Source organism: Amblyraja radiata, chromosome 17 (assembly GCF_010909765.2).
Source record: "Amblyraja radiata isolate CabotCenter1 chromosome 17, sAmbRad1.1.pri, whole genome shotgun sequence".
Lineage (NCBI taxonomy): Eukaryota > Metazoa > Chordata > Chondrichthyes > Rajiformes > Rajidae > Amblyraja > Amblyraja radiata.
The window spans coordinates 33953641-33966901 of NC_045972.1; the positions used below are offsets into that span (position 1 = coordinate 33953641).

At 48.0% G+C, this 13261-nt stretch overlaps 1 protein-coding gene across 1 annotated transcript in view; it reads left to right on the top strand.

The window, feature by feature from the left end:
• LOC116982911 (diacylglycerol O-acyltransferase 1-like) overlaps positions 1–13261 on the top strand; it is a 79275-nt gene that overhangs the window by 39902 nt on the left and 26112 nt on the right. The gene's annotated exons all lie outside the window — the stretch shown is intronic.

Sequence of the window (13261 nt, forward strand, 5' to 3'; positions counted from 1 at the left end):
GGCCCACGCCACACCCGCTGGGTCCACGCCACCCTCGCTGACCCCCGCTGGGCCCACGCCACATTCATTCCCCCCGCCCACTGGGCCCCCGCCACCCTCACGGGGCCCACGCCACATTCATTCCCCCCGCCCGCTGGGCCCGCGCCACCTTCATCTTCGCCCCCCCCCCCAGCCGCAAGAAAGAGGGGGGATGTGAGAGGGGGGAGGGGGGAGGGGGAGAGATAGAGGGGAAGGGAGAGGAGAGAGAGAGGGAGGGGAGAGGGAAAGGGGAATTATCTTGAGTGAGATTGCAAAATTAAGGTAGGTTTTAGAGCTATTATATTTTCTCCTCCATATGAATAATATTAAACAATATCAAATAATATCAAACAATTGGAACAGCTTTCTTTTCCTTGATAACAATACTGAAAAATATGAATTCCATAGTTTATGACATAAATACACATTTTAATGGGATCATTATATACAGATGTAACATTTCCATTTTGAGATCGGGGGGAGTGCTGGGGGCAAATATGCGTCAAGCCGATAACCTAATTGTTAAAGAGTTAAAAGATAGCCTAATCGATAAAGCGCTGAGAAGAGGAATCAGAGCTGCCAAGGAAAGATACTCTGAGAAGTTGAGGAGCAAGTTCTCAGCTAGTGATTCTTCTTCAGTTTGGAAGGGCATGCAAGAAATCACCAGCTATAAGAGGAAAGCCCCCCGCTCTTTGGACAATCGTCAGCTGACGAAGAACCTGAATGAGTATTACTGCAGGCTTAAAAATCAGAAACGTAACCCTGAAACCCCCTCCCCAACAAACACACCCAGACCCCAGTCTGCAAAGAATGGACCCAGCACCCTCTCCTTCCCATTCACCACTTCACACCTACTTAAGGCAAGACTCCAGTATGAAAAGAGTGGAACCTTTCCCACCCCACCCAACCACTTCACACCCACTCACAGCCTGACCTCAGTCTGCAAAGACTGGGCCCTTCTACACCCACCCCACTCCAATCACCACTCCACTCCAATCACCACTTCACACCCAATGACTGCACCTCCACAGACACCTCTGTCAAGCTTCTCAAGTTTGTGGATGACAAAACCCTGATTAGTTAAAACAAATGTAGGTCCCTTGCAGTCAGAAACGGGTGAGTTGATCATGGGGAACAAGGATATGGCGGACCAATTGAATAACTACTTTGGTTCCGTCTTCACTAAGGAAGACATAAATAATCTGCCGGAAATAGCAGGGGACCGCGGGTCAAAGGAGTTGGAGGAATTGAGTGAAATCCAGGTTAGCCGGGAAGTGGTGTTGGGTAAATTAAATGGATTAAAGGCCGATAAATCCCCAGGGCCAGATAGGCTGCATCCCAGAGTACTTAAGGAAGTAGCTCCAGAAATAGTGGATGCATTAGTAATAATCTTTCAAAACTCTTTAGATTCTGGAGTAGTTCCTGAGGATTGGCGGGTAGCAAACGTAACCCCACTTTTTAAGAAGGGAGGGAGAGAGAAAACGGGGAATTACAGACCAGTTAGTCTAACATCGGTAGTGGGGAAACTGCTAGAGTCAGTTATTAAAGATGGGATAGCAGCACATTTGGAAAGTGGTGAAATCATTGGACAAAGTCAGCATGGATTTACAAAAGGTAAATCATGTCTGACGAATCTTATAGAATTTTTCGAGGATGTAACTAGTAGCGTGGATAGGGGAGAACCAGTGGATGTGGTGTATCTGGACTTCCAGAAGGCTTTCGACAAGGTCCCACATAAGAGATTAGTTTACAAACTTAAAGCACACGGCATTGGGGGTTCAGTATTGATGTGGATAGAGAACTGGCTGGCAAACAGGAAGCAAAGAGTAGGAGTAAACGGGTCCTTTTCACAATGGCAGGCAGTGACTAGTGGGGTACCGCAAGGCTCAGTGCTGGGACCCCAGCTATTTACAATATATATCAATGATCTGGATGAGGGAATTGAAGGCAATATCTCCAAGTTTGCGGATGACACTAAGCTGGGGGGCAGTGTTAGCTGTGAGGAGGATGCTAGGAGACTGCAAGGTGACTTGGATAGGCTGGGTGAGTGGGCAAATGTTTGGCAGATGCAGTATAATGTGGATAAATGTGAGGAAAGCAGACTATTATCTAAATGGTGGCCGACTAGGAAAAGGGGAGATGCAGCGAGACCTGGGGGTCATGGTACACCAGTCATTGAAAGTGGGCATGCAGGTGCAGCAGGCAGTGAAGAAAGCGAATGGTATGTTAGCTTTCATAGCAAAAGGATTTGAGTATAGGAGCAGCGAGGTTCTACTGCAGTTGTACAGGGTCTTGGTGAGACCACACCTGGAGTATTGCGTACAGTTTTGGTCTCCAAATCTGAGGAAGGACATTATTGCCATAGAGGGAGTGCAGAGAAGGTTCACCAGACTGATTCCTGGGATGTCAGGACTGTCTTATGAAGAAAGACTGGATAGACTTAGTTTATACTCTCTAGAATTTAGGCGATTGAGAGGGGATCTTATAGAAACTTACAAAATTCTTAAGGGGTTGGACAGGCTAGATGCAGGAAGATTGCTCCCGATGTTGGGGAAGTCCAGGACAAGGGGTCACAGCTTAAGGATAAGGGGGAAATCCTTTAAAACCGAGATGAGAAGAACTTTTTTCACACAGAGAGTGGTGAATCTCTGGAACTCCCTGCCACAGAGGGTAGTCGAGGCCAGTTCATTGGCTATATTTAAGAGGGAGTTAGATGTGGCCCTTGTGGCTAAGGGGATCAGAGGGTATGGAGAGAAGGCAGGTACGGGATACTGAGTTGGATGATCAGCCATGATCATATTGAATGGCGGTGCAGGCTCGAAGGGCCGAATGGCCTACTCCTGCACCTAATTTCTATGTTTCTATGTTTCTATGGACTGATCCAGGATGGGGATCCAGGATGGACATCTTTCCTATAACATGGTGCCCAGAACTGAACACAATATTCTAAATGCGGTCTCACCAACGTCTTATGCAACTGCAACATGACCTCCCAACTTCTATACTCAATACTCTGACTGATGAGGGCCAAAGTGCCAAAATACTTTTTGACCACCTGATATACCTGTGACACGACCTTCAAGGAACCATGCAACCATCAACCATTCCTCTGCCCACCTGGCTAATTGATCCAGATCCTGCTGCAATCTTTCACAACCATCTTCACTATCTGCAAAACCACTCACTTCTGTATCATCAGCAAATTTGCTAATCTTGCCCTGTTCTGTGACGTTTCAGAGTGCTGGAGTAACTCAGCGGGTCGGGTGAGTATAGAAGTTGGGAGGTCATGTTGCAGTTGCTTAAGAAGTTGGTGAGGCCGCATTCAGAGTATTGTGTTCAGTTCTGGGCACCATGTTATAGGAAAGATGTCATCAAACTGGAAAGGGTACAGTGAAGATTTATGAGGATGTTGCCAGGACTAGAGGGCCAGAGCTATAGGGAGAGGTTGAGTAGGCTGGGATTCTATTTCATGGAGCACAGGAGGCTGAGGGATGATCTAATAGAGGTGTATAAAATCATGATTTGAATAGATATGGTTGAGCCTTTTGCCCAGAGTAAGTGAATCGAGGAGCAGAGGACGTACGTTTAAGGTGAAGGGCAAAAGATTTAATAGGAATCTGAGGGGTATGTTTTTCACACAAAGGGTGGTAGGTGTATGGAACAAGCTGCCAGAGGAGGTAGTTGTGACATTTAAGAAACAGTTAGACAGGTACATGGATAGGACAGGTTCGGAGCGATATGGATCAAACGTGGGCAGGTGGGACTAGTGCAGATGGGACATGCTGGGCCGAAGGGCCTGTTTCCACACTGTATCACCCTATGACTCTATCTTTCCCTCTCAAACCCATTCTCCTGCCTTCTCCCCATTACCTCTGACACCCCTATCAATCAAGAATCTATCAATCTCCTCCTGAAAAATGTCCATTGACTTGACCTCCACAGCTGTCTGTGGCAATGAATTCCACAGTTCACCACCCTCTGACTTAAGAAATTCCTGCTCATCTCCTTCCTAAAGGAATGTATTTTAATTCTGAAGCTGTGGCCACTGGTCCTAGACTCTCCCACTAGTGGAACCATCCTCTCCAAATCCACTCCATCCAGGTTTTTACCAGGTTGGGACAGACGGCAACAGCTTAACACCATTTCCCAAAGCTTGTGTCCTGTCCTGCATCACCCAAGGCAGCAGAGACGTTATAGGAGAGGGCAAGCACTGTAACAAAGTAGCTCACGATGGTTTGGGTAACATTCAGGAATGTCTATGCATGGCACATCATGAATATTACTGAAGAACGGTCTTGACCCGAACTATAATCTACCTTTTCTCCAGAGATGCTGCCTGACCCACTGAGTTACTCCAGCACTCTGTGACATGTTACCTATCCATGTTCTCCACAGATGCTGCCTGACTCACTGAGTTACTCCAGCACTCTGTGATATGTCACCTATCCATGTTCTCCACAGATGCTGCCTGACTCGCTGAGTTACTCCAACATTCTGTGAAGCGTCGCCTATTCATATTCTCCGCAGATGCTGCCTGACACGCTGAGTTACTCCAGCACTTTGTGACTATTTTCCCTTCACCCATCTGCCCAAGCCCACTTCCCCCTCCTTTCCTACGTTCCTTTCCATCCATAAACCTCTCTCTGCCTTTACATTTCACTCCTCTTTCAAATCTGCTCTACTAATCTACATGCATTTTTCTTCTTCACTATTTAGTCATAGAATGATGCAGTGTGGAAACAGGCCCTTCAGCCCAACTTGCCCACACGGACCAACATGTCCCATCTACACTAGTCCCACTCACACGCGTTTGGCCCATATCCATCTAAATCTGTTCTATCCGTGTATGTGTCCAAATGTCTCTTAAACATTAGGATAGTCCCAGCCTTAACTACCTCCTCTGGCAGCTCGTTACATACACCCAGCACCCTTTGCGTGAAAAAGCTACCTCAGATTCCTGTTAATTTCTGAAATATTGGTCATAAATTTGGTGCAAAAATGCTCCAAAACAAGGCTCAGAATGCATCAGAGAGCATCTAAAACCCCTGAGCCAGGGGCGGGCCCTGGACCCCGGCATCGAGGGACTTCACGCTTCGCACTCGTGATGTGTGCAGCACACACATTATTTCACATTACGTTTTTTGTAATTCTTTCATGCCACCCCCCTTTTTGAAAAGCTTCGTACGGGTCTGTACATATGTGATAGCTAATTACAAAGAGCTCTTATTCAAACCTACCAGTCAGCCAGCCAACTAAAAGCTATATTATTTATGCTGTGATAATGCACTACACTTCAGCTGCTTGAAGTAGTTCTTCAAATCAATATGTAGTCTTCTGCATTGAAAGTCAGTGCCAAGGTAGGCAAAGCTTCAGAGAAAACTGGTACTGAAAAAATGCACAGAAGTGATTATATTACTCTAAAGTGTTGAGTTTGCAGTTATTCTTATTTTGATATTTTTATCAAATAGACTTTGTGATTGGCAGTGACAAAGGGATTTGGTGTAGGGTGGTATGTGAATAGGGAATTGGGTTTGCATTTGGTGGTATTGCAATGATGAATCCTTCATAAACAACCAAAGATGCAAGGCGTCATCGAGACTTAGTCATTCCTTCTTCTTTATTCTCCTCCTCGTGTTCCTTTTCCTGTAATTCATTATGCCACTGGCACTTCACAATAAAAAGGCTGTATATCACCAAGACAATCATCCTTTAAATTATTCCAGAGTATCTAAGTAAGGAAAAAACTTCGACAAGTCGACTGTCCACTCTGCTACGTTATACGGGCCATCTATCTGTCATTGAACAAATTTTGCACATTTTTTTTCCCCTCAAAGCCATGAGCCACATTGTCCCTGAATAGTCCTTGACACCTTCAAGCCACTGTGGTTTACTACCTCAAATACAAACATAACCAGTTTATGCAGAATTAAGACGTTGTGAGCAGTGTGTATTCAGGTATTCAGGATACCTGCATAATTTGCTATCTATAGTTACATTTCATGAACATTGAGAGAATGAAATCTGTTTAGGTTCTGGTGTAAGGCAGAGTGGATATGCAATATGTGTGAAGCGATGTGTATGATCAGTGATATCCTGCACCATGGGGAAGACTGCAACTATAGTAATGCCATTTGATCATTCCGGCAGGTTCTCTCAGTCAAGGGTGAATTAAATATATTTTGCTGTCTTTGAATAGAGAGCGTCAACATCCTATCTTACACAAATGGGAAAACGGGAAATGGTCCAACGCCAACCTGTAAAGAGCCAAACACATTGACGCAGTTATGAGCGTAATTATAATCTTTAACTTTACTCTACTCTAATTGCAGATGTGACTGAATATGGTGTCAAATTTCAATGGGAATGGCCTTATTTAAACATGAACAATTCATATAATGTTTCCCTTACATGGTGATGTAGGAGCATTGCACCATACCAGTTACTGCAGAGGCAGCTTTTGCTCTACAACTTCCTGCAGATGTAACGTGAAACAATTGTAGGAAGAACAAATACATATAGTGCAGCAACAATGAGAAGAAATTAAAGCCCCTGTCCCACTTTCACGGCGTAATTCTCGACCTCTGCTGAGTTTGCCCTTGACTCCTACTTGCAGCATGGTCGCCACGAGGTCATAGGAGGTCGTAGTAGGTCGTGATGCTAGTCGTAGGCACTCGTGGCATCAAGTAGGTCGCGGCGTTTTTTCTAGCCTGATAAAAATGTCCATGAGTAAAAAAAAGGTTGGCATGGAAAAAATCGACCCTTTTTACTCGTAGGTAGGTCGTAGTAGGTCATGATGCTAGTCGTAGGTAATCGTAGGTGGTCGGAGGTAGTCGAAGGTAATAGCTCCGGGGTGAAAAAAAGGTCAGTAGAAAAAAAAGGTTATTTAAATAGCAGAACGCCACCTCTGTCACTCGAAGTCCAGAACAAGGGGTCACAGTTTAAGGATAAAGGGGAAATCTTTTAGGAGCGAGATGAGAAAAAAAATTTACACAGAGTGGTGAATCTCAGGAATTTTCTGCCACAGAATGTAGTTGAGGCCAGTTCATTGGCTATATTTAAGAGGGAGTTAGATGCGGCCCTTGTGGCTAAAGGGATCAGGGGGTATGGAGAGAAAGCAGGTACAGGATACTGAGTTGGATGATCAGCCATGATCATATTGAATGGCTCGAAGGGCCGAATGGCCTACTCCTGCACCTATTTTCTATGTTCTATGTTTCCAAGGCATGTTCATTCATAGCTGGATAGTTTTTTGGAGAGGAGACTTGTGTTTTAGCGATTACACCAAAAAGGCAGCAGCGCAGGGGGAGGGCACAACCTTAAAAAAAAATGGCCATGCAGGTGTTACCCACCCAAGATGAGGAGTGGCAGGAGGTGATGCCACAGGAGTGCAGGAGGAGGTAGCCCTGCATGAGAGACCTTTGGAGGAGGAGACCAGGGTGGTAGTGTATGTCCCCACCCACACCCCATCCTTCACTGCCTCATTTGAAGGCAGCAAAGCAGCCCTTTCTCCTGTGTCTGACACAGCATCAGAGGCAGATGTCCCATTGGTGGTGAGGGAGGGCTGAGGAAGGTTATACCCTACACCTTCACCAGGCAGCAGGAGGGGGGAGGCTTGAGGAATGGTCCCAGCAGAATGCCATCCTGTACGAAAAGGAAAATGAGGGGTACAGGGACAGGGACAAGAATGACATGCTTGCCATCCACTGCCCCACATGTGTGCTTAAAGTTCCATCTTTTGTCAAAGCCCAGCACCACTCTCTTCCAGTCATCTGGTGTACTGGGACAGTCCATCACATCATCTCCATTCACCCATTGAGACCTCTTCTTGTGCTTCCTCTTCACCTTTGCTCTTCCCCTTCTGCCTAGCAAAAGGGGTACTGCAAACAGCAGTAAAACGTACATGGTCGAAGCCAGTCTTCAACATAGTCGAAGGAGGTCTTCTTCATGGTCGTGGGAGGTCCTCAATATAGTCGTGGGGGTCTTCAGCATAGTCGTGGGAGGTCGTAGACGTAGTCGTGGAAGGTCGTAGGAGGTCGTACACATAGTCGTAGGAGGTCGTATGTTACCGCGACCTTGATTATTTTAGGTCGTTTAAGGTCGTCAGAGGTCGCAAATTAGGTCATGAAAGTGGGATAGACCCTTAACCTATAACTAACATGTAATCAGCCCTCCCCTCGTAAGCTGTGGGCCGAGGAGCTTTTTCGTTCAAGTTTGTGACCAAACTCACGGAACTACCTGAATTTTTAACATATTGTGTAAAAATATTATATAAATCATACCTGAAACGCGTCAAGAACAAAATCTGCAATTTAAAAAAAAATATTACAAAAACTGAGTAGTGATTGTCCAATCAACGCACATTTGACATTGAGGTCGGATGCAAATTGACCAATCCCGCGATTTGTTTTATGGTCGCTAGGCAGCGAGGATCCTGGGATCATGGCTTCCTCCTCATTGCATCAAAACAATAGCAAGGTTTCCAAGGAATAAAGGTAATGCTCACCTTGCTGATCATTTTGTTATCCAATTGATTTATCTTTATAAAGTTATGATGTGAACTGTTAAATAAAAATGATATATAACAAATGTAGAGCTAGGGTTAGGGTCAGGGTCAGTTGGTCGGTCAGTCAGTCTGTCGGTCGGGCTTGTCGGTAGGCCGATGGATGCTGCGGAGGATCGTTCGGGCTGTTGGGCCATCAGGCCGCCGGTGGGTGGTGAGAGTGGCCGGGCCACCGGTGGGTCATGAGAGTGGCTGGGCCACCGGTGGGTGGTGAGAGTGGCCGGACCGCCGATGGGTGGTGAGAGTGGCTGGACCGCCGGTGGATAGTGAGAGTGGCCGGGTGGCCGGTGGTTAGTGAGAGTGGCCGGGAGGCCGGTAGATGGCGAGGCTGGCCGGGCCGCCGTTGGATGATGAGAGTGGCCGGACCGCCGGTGGATAGTGGGAGTGGCCGGGCGGCCGGTAGATGGTGAGACTGGCCGGGCTGCCGTTGGATGGTGAGAGTGGCCGTGCCACCGGTGGATGGTGTGAGTGGCCGTGCCGCTGGTGGATAATGAGAATGGTCGGGCCGCCGGTGGGTGGTGAGAGTGGCCGGGCCACCGCTGGATGCTGCGAGGGGTCGGTCAGGATGTCGGTAGGCTGGTGTTGCAGCGAGCGAGCAGGCGGTCTGACTGAGCCGGCGCTTTGGTGTTGCTGAAGGCGGCCCGGGCGGCATGCAGGGCAGTGCTGCTCCCCTCCATCATCACCACGATGATCGAGAAGGGCATGCTGGCCGAGGTGGACACGCTGCGGGGCCACACGTACGGAGCCCGCAGCCAGTCCCAAAACAGCTCCAACTGACATTAAAAAATGTTGAGATTCTCTCTCCTATCAATCATGCCATGAAGACCACGCCCCTTCCGGTGGGACTATAAAACCCGGAAGTGTTGAGTGCCTCAGTCAGTCTCTGCAAGATGGAGGAGCGAGAGGGTCACGTCTCTCAGTCTGAGCTGTGAATAACACTGAACATGTCTACTAAACTGTGAGTGCCCTTAATGTGGTTTGAAAATGTAGTTTGAAAATGCAGTTTGAAAATGCAAAAGTGTTTGTTGGTTTGAAAATGCAAAAGTGTTTGTTGGTTTGAAAATGCAAAAGTGTTGCTTGCTTTGAAAATGCTAAAGTGTTGCTTGCTTTGAAAATGCTAAAGCGTTGCTTGCTTGCTTTGAAAATGCTAAAGCGTTGCTTGCTTGCGCCCCCAACCCCAACATATAGTCCATTGATTGGCTCTGGGGAGCACCAATGCTGCTCCCCCACCCACGTGGGGCCGATTGATTGCCTCCGGGGAATGCCGACTGAGGGAAGGGGAAAGGAGAGGGAGGGAAACATGAGGGAGGGAGTGGGGAGCAGAGGAGAAATGTTATTTAAACATTGTGTTTAGTGGGGGAGTGCGATAGGTGAGAAGTGGGGGAGAAGGGAGATAGATGGAGAGGAGGGGGAGGGGAGAGGGGTTATGGAGGGAGGGAGTGACTGAGTGTAGGGAGAAGGAGAGGGAGGGAGGAAGTGGGGAAGGAGAAGAGGGAGAGGGGGAGGGAGTGCTGGGGGTTGAGGGGAAATGAGCCGCGCCTGCGCAGTTGAAGGCTATGGGTGAATGGTGTAATATTGTGTTGGGGGAACGGGTGAGTGGTGGAATATTGAGTTGGGGGAACGGGTCCCACTTGGTCTAGTATCTATTATAATATAAAACTCTGATCTTGGATGTAGATGTAGATGTATTTGTGTGTGTGTTTTTCTGTGATTCACATCTCGAACACTAATGGTGAAATTTTTACATATTCCGGTCGAGATTTACCTGATGATCTAAAAAATCGCCTCATCTGAATATTTGATTCATTATTTCCCGAGTTTTTTATTAAAATTGTTCACCAATCAGATCTTTTTAAAATCTAACGAGCTGAAGCGAGCTGGATGACATCACAATGCCTCTGCTCCTCGCGGCCAACTGCGCAGAATTTTCAATGCGCAGCCTGCTGGGCACTGTTTTCCACGAGCTGTGATTTACGTGGCACAGCCGCCCCCTCCCCCCCCAGTGCTCTGGATTGAAGCCGCTAAACACGCGCGCAAGTCGTGCTGCGCGCTCTGCTGGGCTCCTTGAAGTTCTACAACATGGTGGCGGCAGTCGTTATCGCGGACGCGGGGAAACGCGATGGAAAAGTGGCCGTGGCGGCCTACACAGGGGATGACCTTCTCTCTGTCTCCCCCGCCCGATCGTATGTCACGCTGGTGGGTGGGCTTCTCCTTGCGGAAGCCACAATTGGCCGGCCCTCCGCTGCTTTTGACCGCCCACAGATCGCTTTGTGCCTCGCTCTGGTCCACGCCGGCCACTGCCTAGCTTGGGCCTGGCGCCTGGTGGGGAGGCTTCTGTTCTACCCCCTCCCCCTCTCTCTCTCTACCCCCTCCCCGGGCAGAGAAAGAGAGAGTGGGGAGACAGGGGTGGTGGAGGGAGGGGGGTGAGGGGGTTGAGAGGGGGGAGATGGAGAGGGGGGGAGGAGGGGGGGAGGAGAGGGGGAGGAGAAGGGGAGGAGAGGGGGGAGAGGAGAGGGGGCCCTCTCTCTTCCCTCTCTGCCCCTTCCCTCTCTGCCCCCCCCTTCTCTGACCCTCCCTCCCACTCTACCCCCTCCCTCCCTCTCTGCCCCACCTCTAGGGAGTGGTGAATATTGGGACCCATGGGTGAGTGGTGGAGTATTGTGTTCGGGAACCAGCCCTCCCCTGTGACGACGCGCCCCCCCCCTCCCAACCCCTCAATCACTACCCCCCTCCCCCTCCCTCTACCTCTCTACCCCTCTCCCCCTCCCTCTCCACCCCCCCTTCTCTAGCCGCACCTGCGCAGTTGGGGGTTATGCGTGAGTGGATAGGGCGGGGGATGGGGTAAAAGGAGCGAATGAATAATATTAATATAATATCAAGGGGGGATATTGTGTGTGTGGGGGGGTGGTTGGTGTGTGTGTGACGCCGAAGGCTTTTGCCTTCTATGTGTGTGTGATGCCGAAGGCCGAAGGCCGCTTCCCTCCCCCCCCCCCCCCCCCCCCATGGGTCCCCCTTGGTCTAGTATATTACTAAAACTCTCATCTTGTTTGTGATTCTGTCTGTGTGCCCATGTGCTCCTGGCACAATGGGATCCCAAATCTCATTTGCATTAAAAAAAAAATCACGATTAAATAATTAAATAAACGTTTTAATCAAAATCGTCCATTTTCATTAACAGCTAACATTGTGTTTAGATTATTTTAAAGAAAAATCGCGATTTTCATTGTGGGGGGTGTGGGATAGGGGGGAGGTTTCATTTTACAAAAAACATCGCGATTTTCATTGTGGGGGGGGTGGAATACGGGGGAGGTGAGGAGTAGCGGAGCTTGGGGATAGAGGGAGAGGAGTATTGGGAGTGGGAGGGGTAAGTGGGGGAGGTGAGGAGGAAGAATGTGGGAGGAGGGGGGATAAAGGTGGAGGAGTGGGGGAGGTAGGGAGTGGGGTATACAGGGAGAGGAGGGCAGTGGGGCGGGCGAGGAGGGAGAATGGCAGAGTGGGATAGGGGGAAGGTGAGGAGTGGGGGAGCAAGGAGATAGAGGGAGAGGAAGGGAGTAGGGAGGGGAGAGTGGTTATGCAGGGAGGATACGAGTGACTGAGGGTAGCGGAAAGGCGAGGGAGAGGTGAGGGAAGCAGTGGGGGAGGGGAGGATGAGAGTGGAAAGAGGAGGGAGGGTGATGAGGAGGGGGAGGGAGTGCTGGGGATGAGGGGGAATAGAGGAGGATAGGGGTAGGAAAAGGGGATGGTGAGGCGCAGTTGCGGGAGGGTTGCCATGACTCGTGTCACAACGAGGATCTCTGGCATTACAAATGTCAAAGTTTGTTTTTTAAAAGCAGACAACAACAAACTGGTTATAGGTAAACCAAGCCGATCTTTAATCGATTCATCAGACGGGAGTGGCAAGTTCTACATTGGGCACAAACATTGCTCAGTGCATCTCGGGCTACACTCACAGAACAAAGGAAATTTTGTACAATTATATATTTTTCGTATCAGTAATACACTCCTACCAAGCCTGAATATGGCATGATTGAAAGATTCTATTGCCTTTCAGAATATAGGAAAAGCTGGGTCAAAATCAAGCTCATCCAATAACAAGTTATTGCTTATCTCCGGAGCGTCAGCTATTTTTAAATCTTGGCTTCTTAATGGCCTTGAAAGAAGCACATGTTATTACGCAGGATTCCATCTAAATGTCTTTATTAAAAAGACAACCTGTCCTCCATATTGTGTTACCATGCTTTTGTAGAAGAACGACTCCTTTTTTAAAAACTATATTAGATTTGACTATTAGCTCTTTCATAACGGGAACCCCTCTGCCCTGCCTGCGCAGTTGAGGGCTACGAGTCAGTGGTGGAATATTGTCTTGGGGGACGGGCCCAATTGGTCCACACCTGGTCTAGTTCAAAATAAAGTTGATTAGGTAATTCTTTATCAATATTTTTCTTATTTCATTAAATTTTAATATGGCAGGCCTTTAAATAATTTTAGAAATCTGTACAACTTGGTTTTTGCACAACTCAGTAGAATGAACAGTAGTAAAACAAATGAAACTCAATTTATGTTATTTTATGAACACTATTTTTTGGATACTATTTTGTCTATAGATTGCTACATTGGTCATTGGTATCATACTAGCAGTAGGAACCCACACCCACTTCATGCCACTGACAACTAAACTTTAAA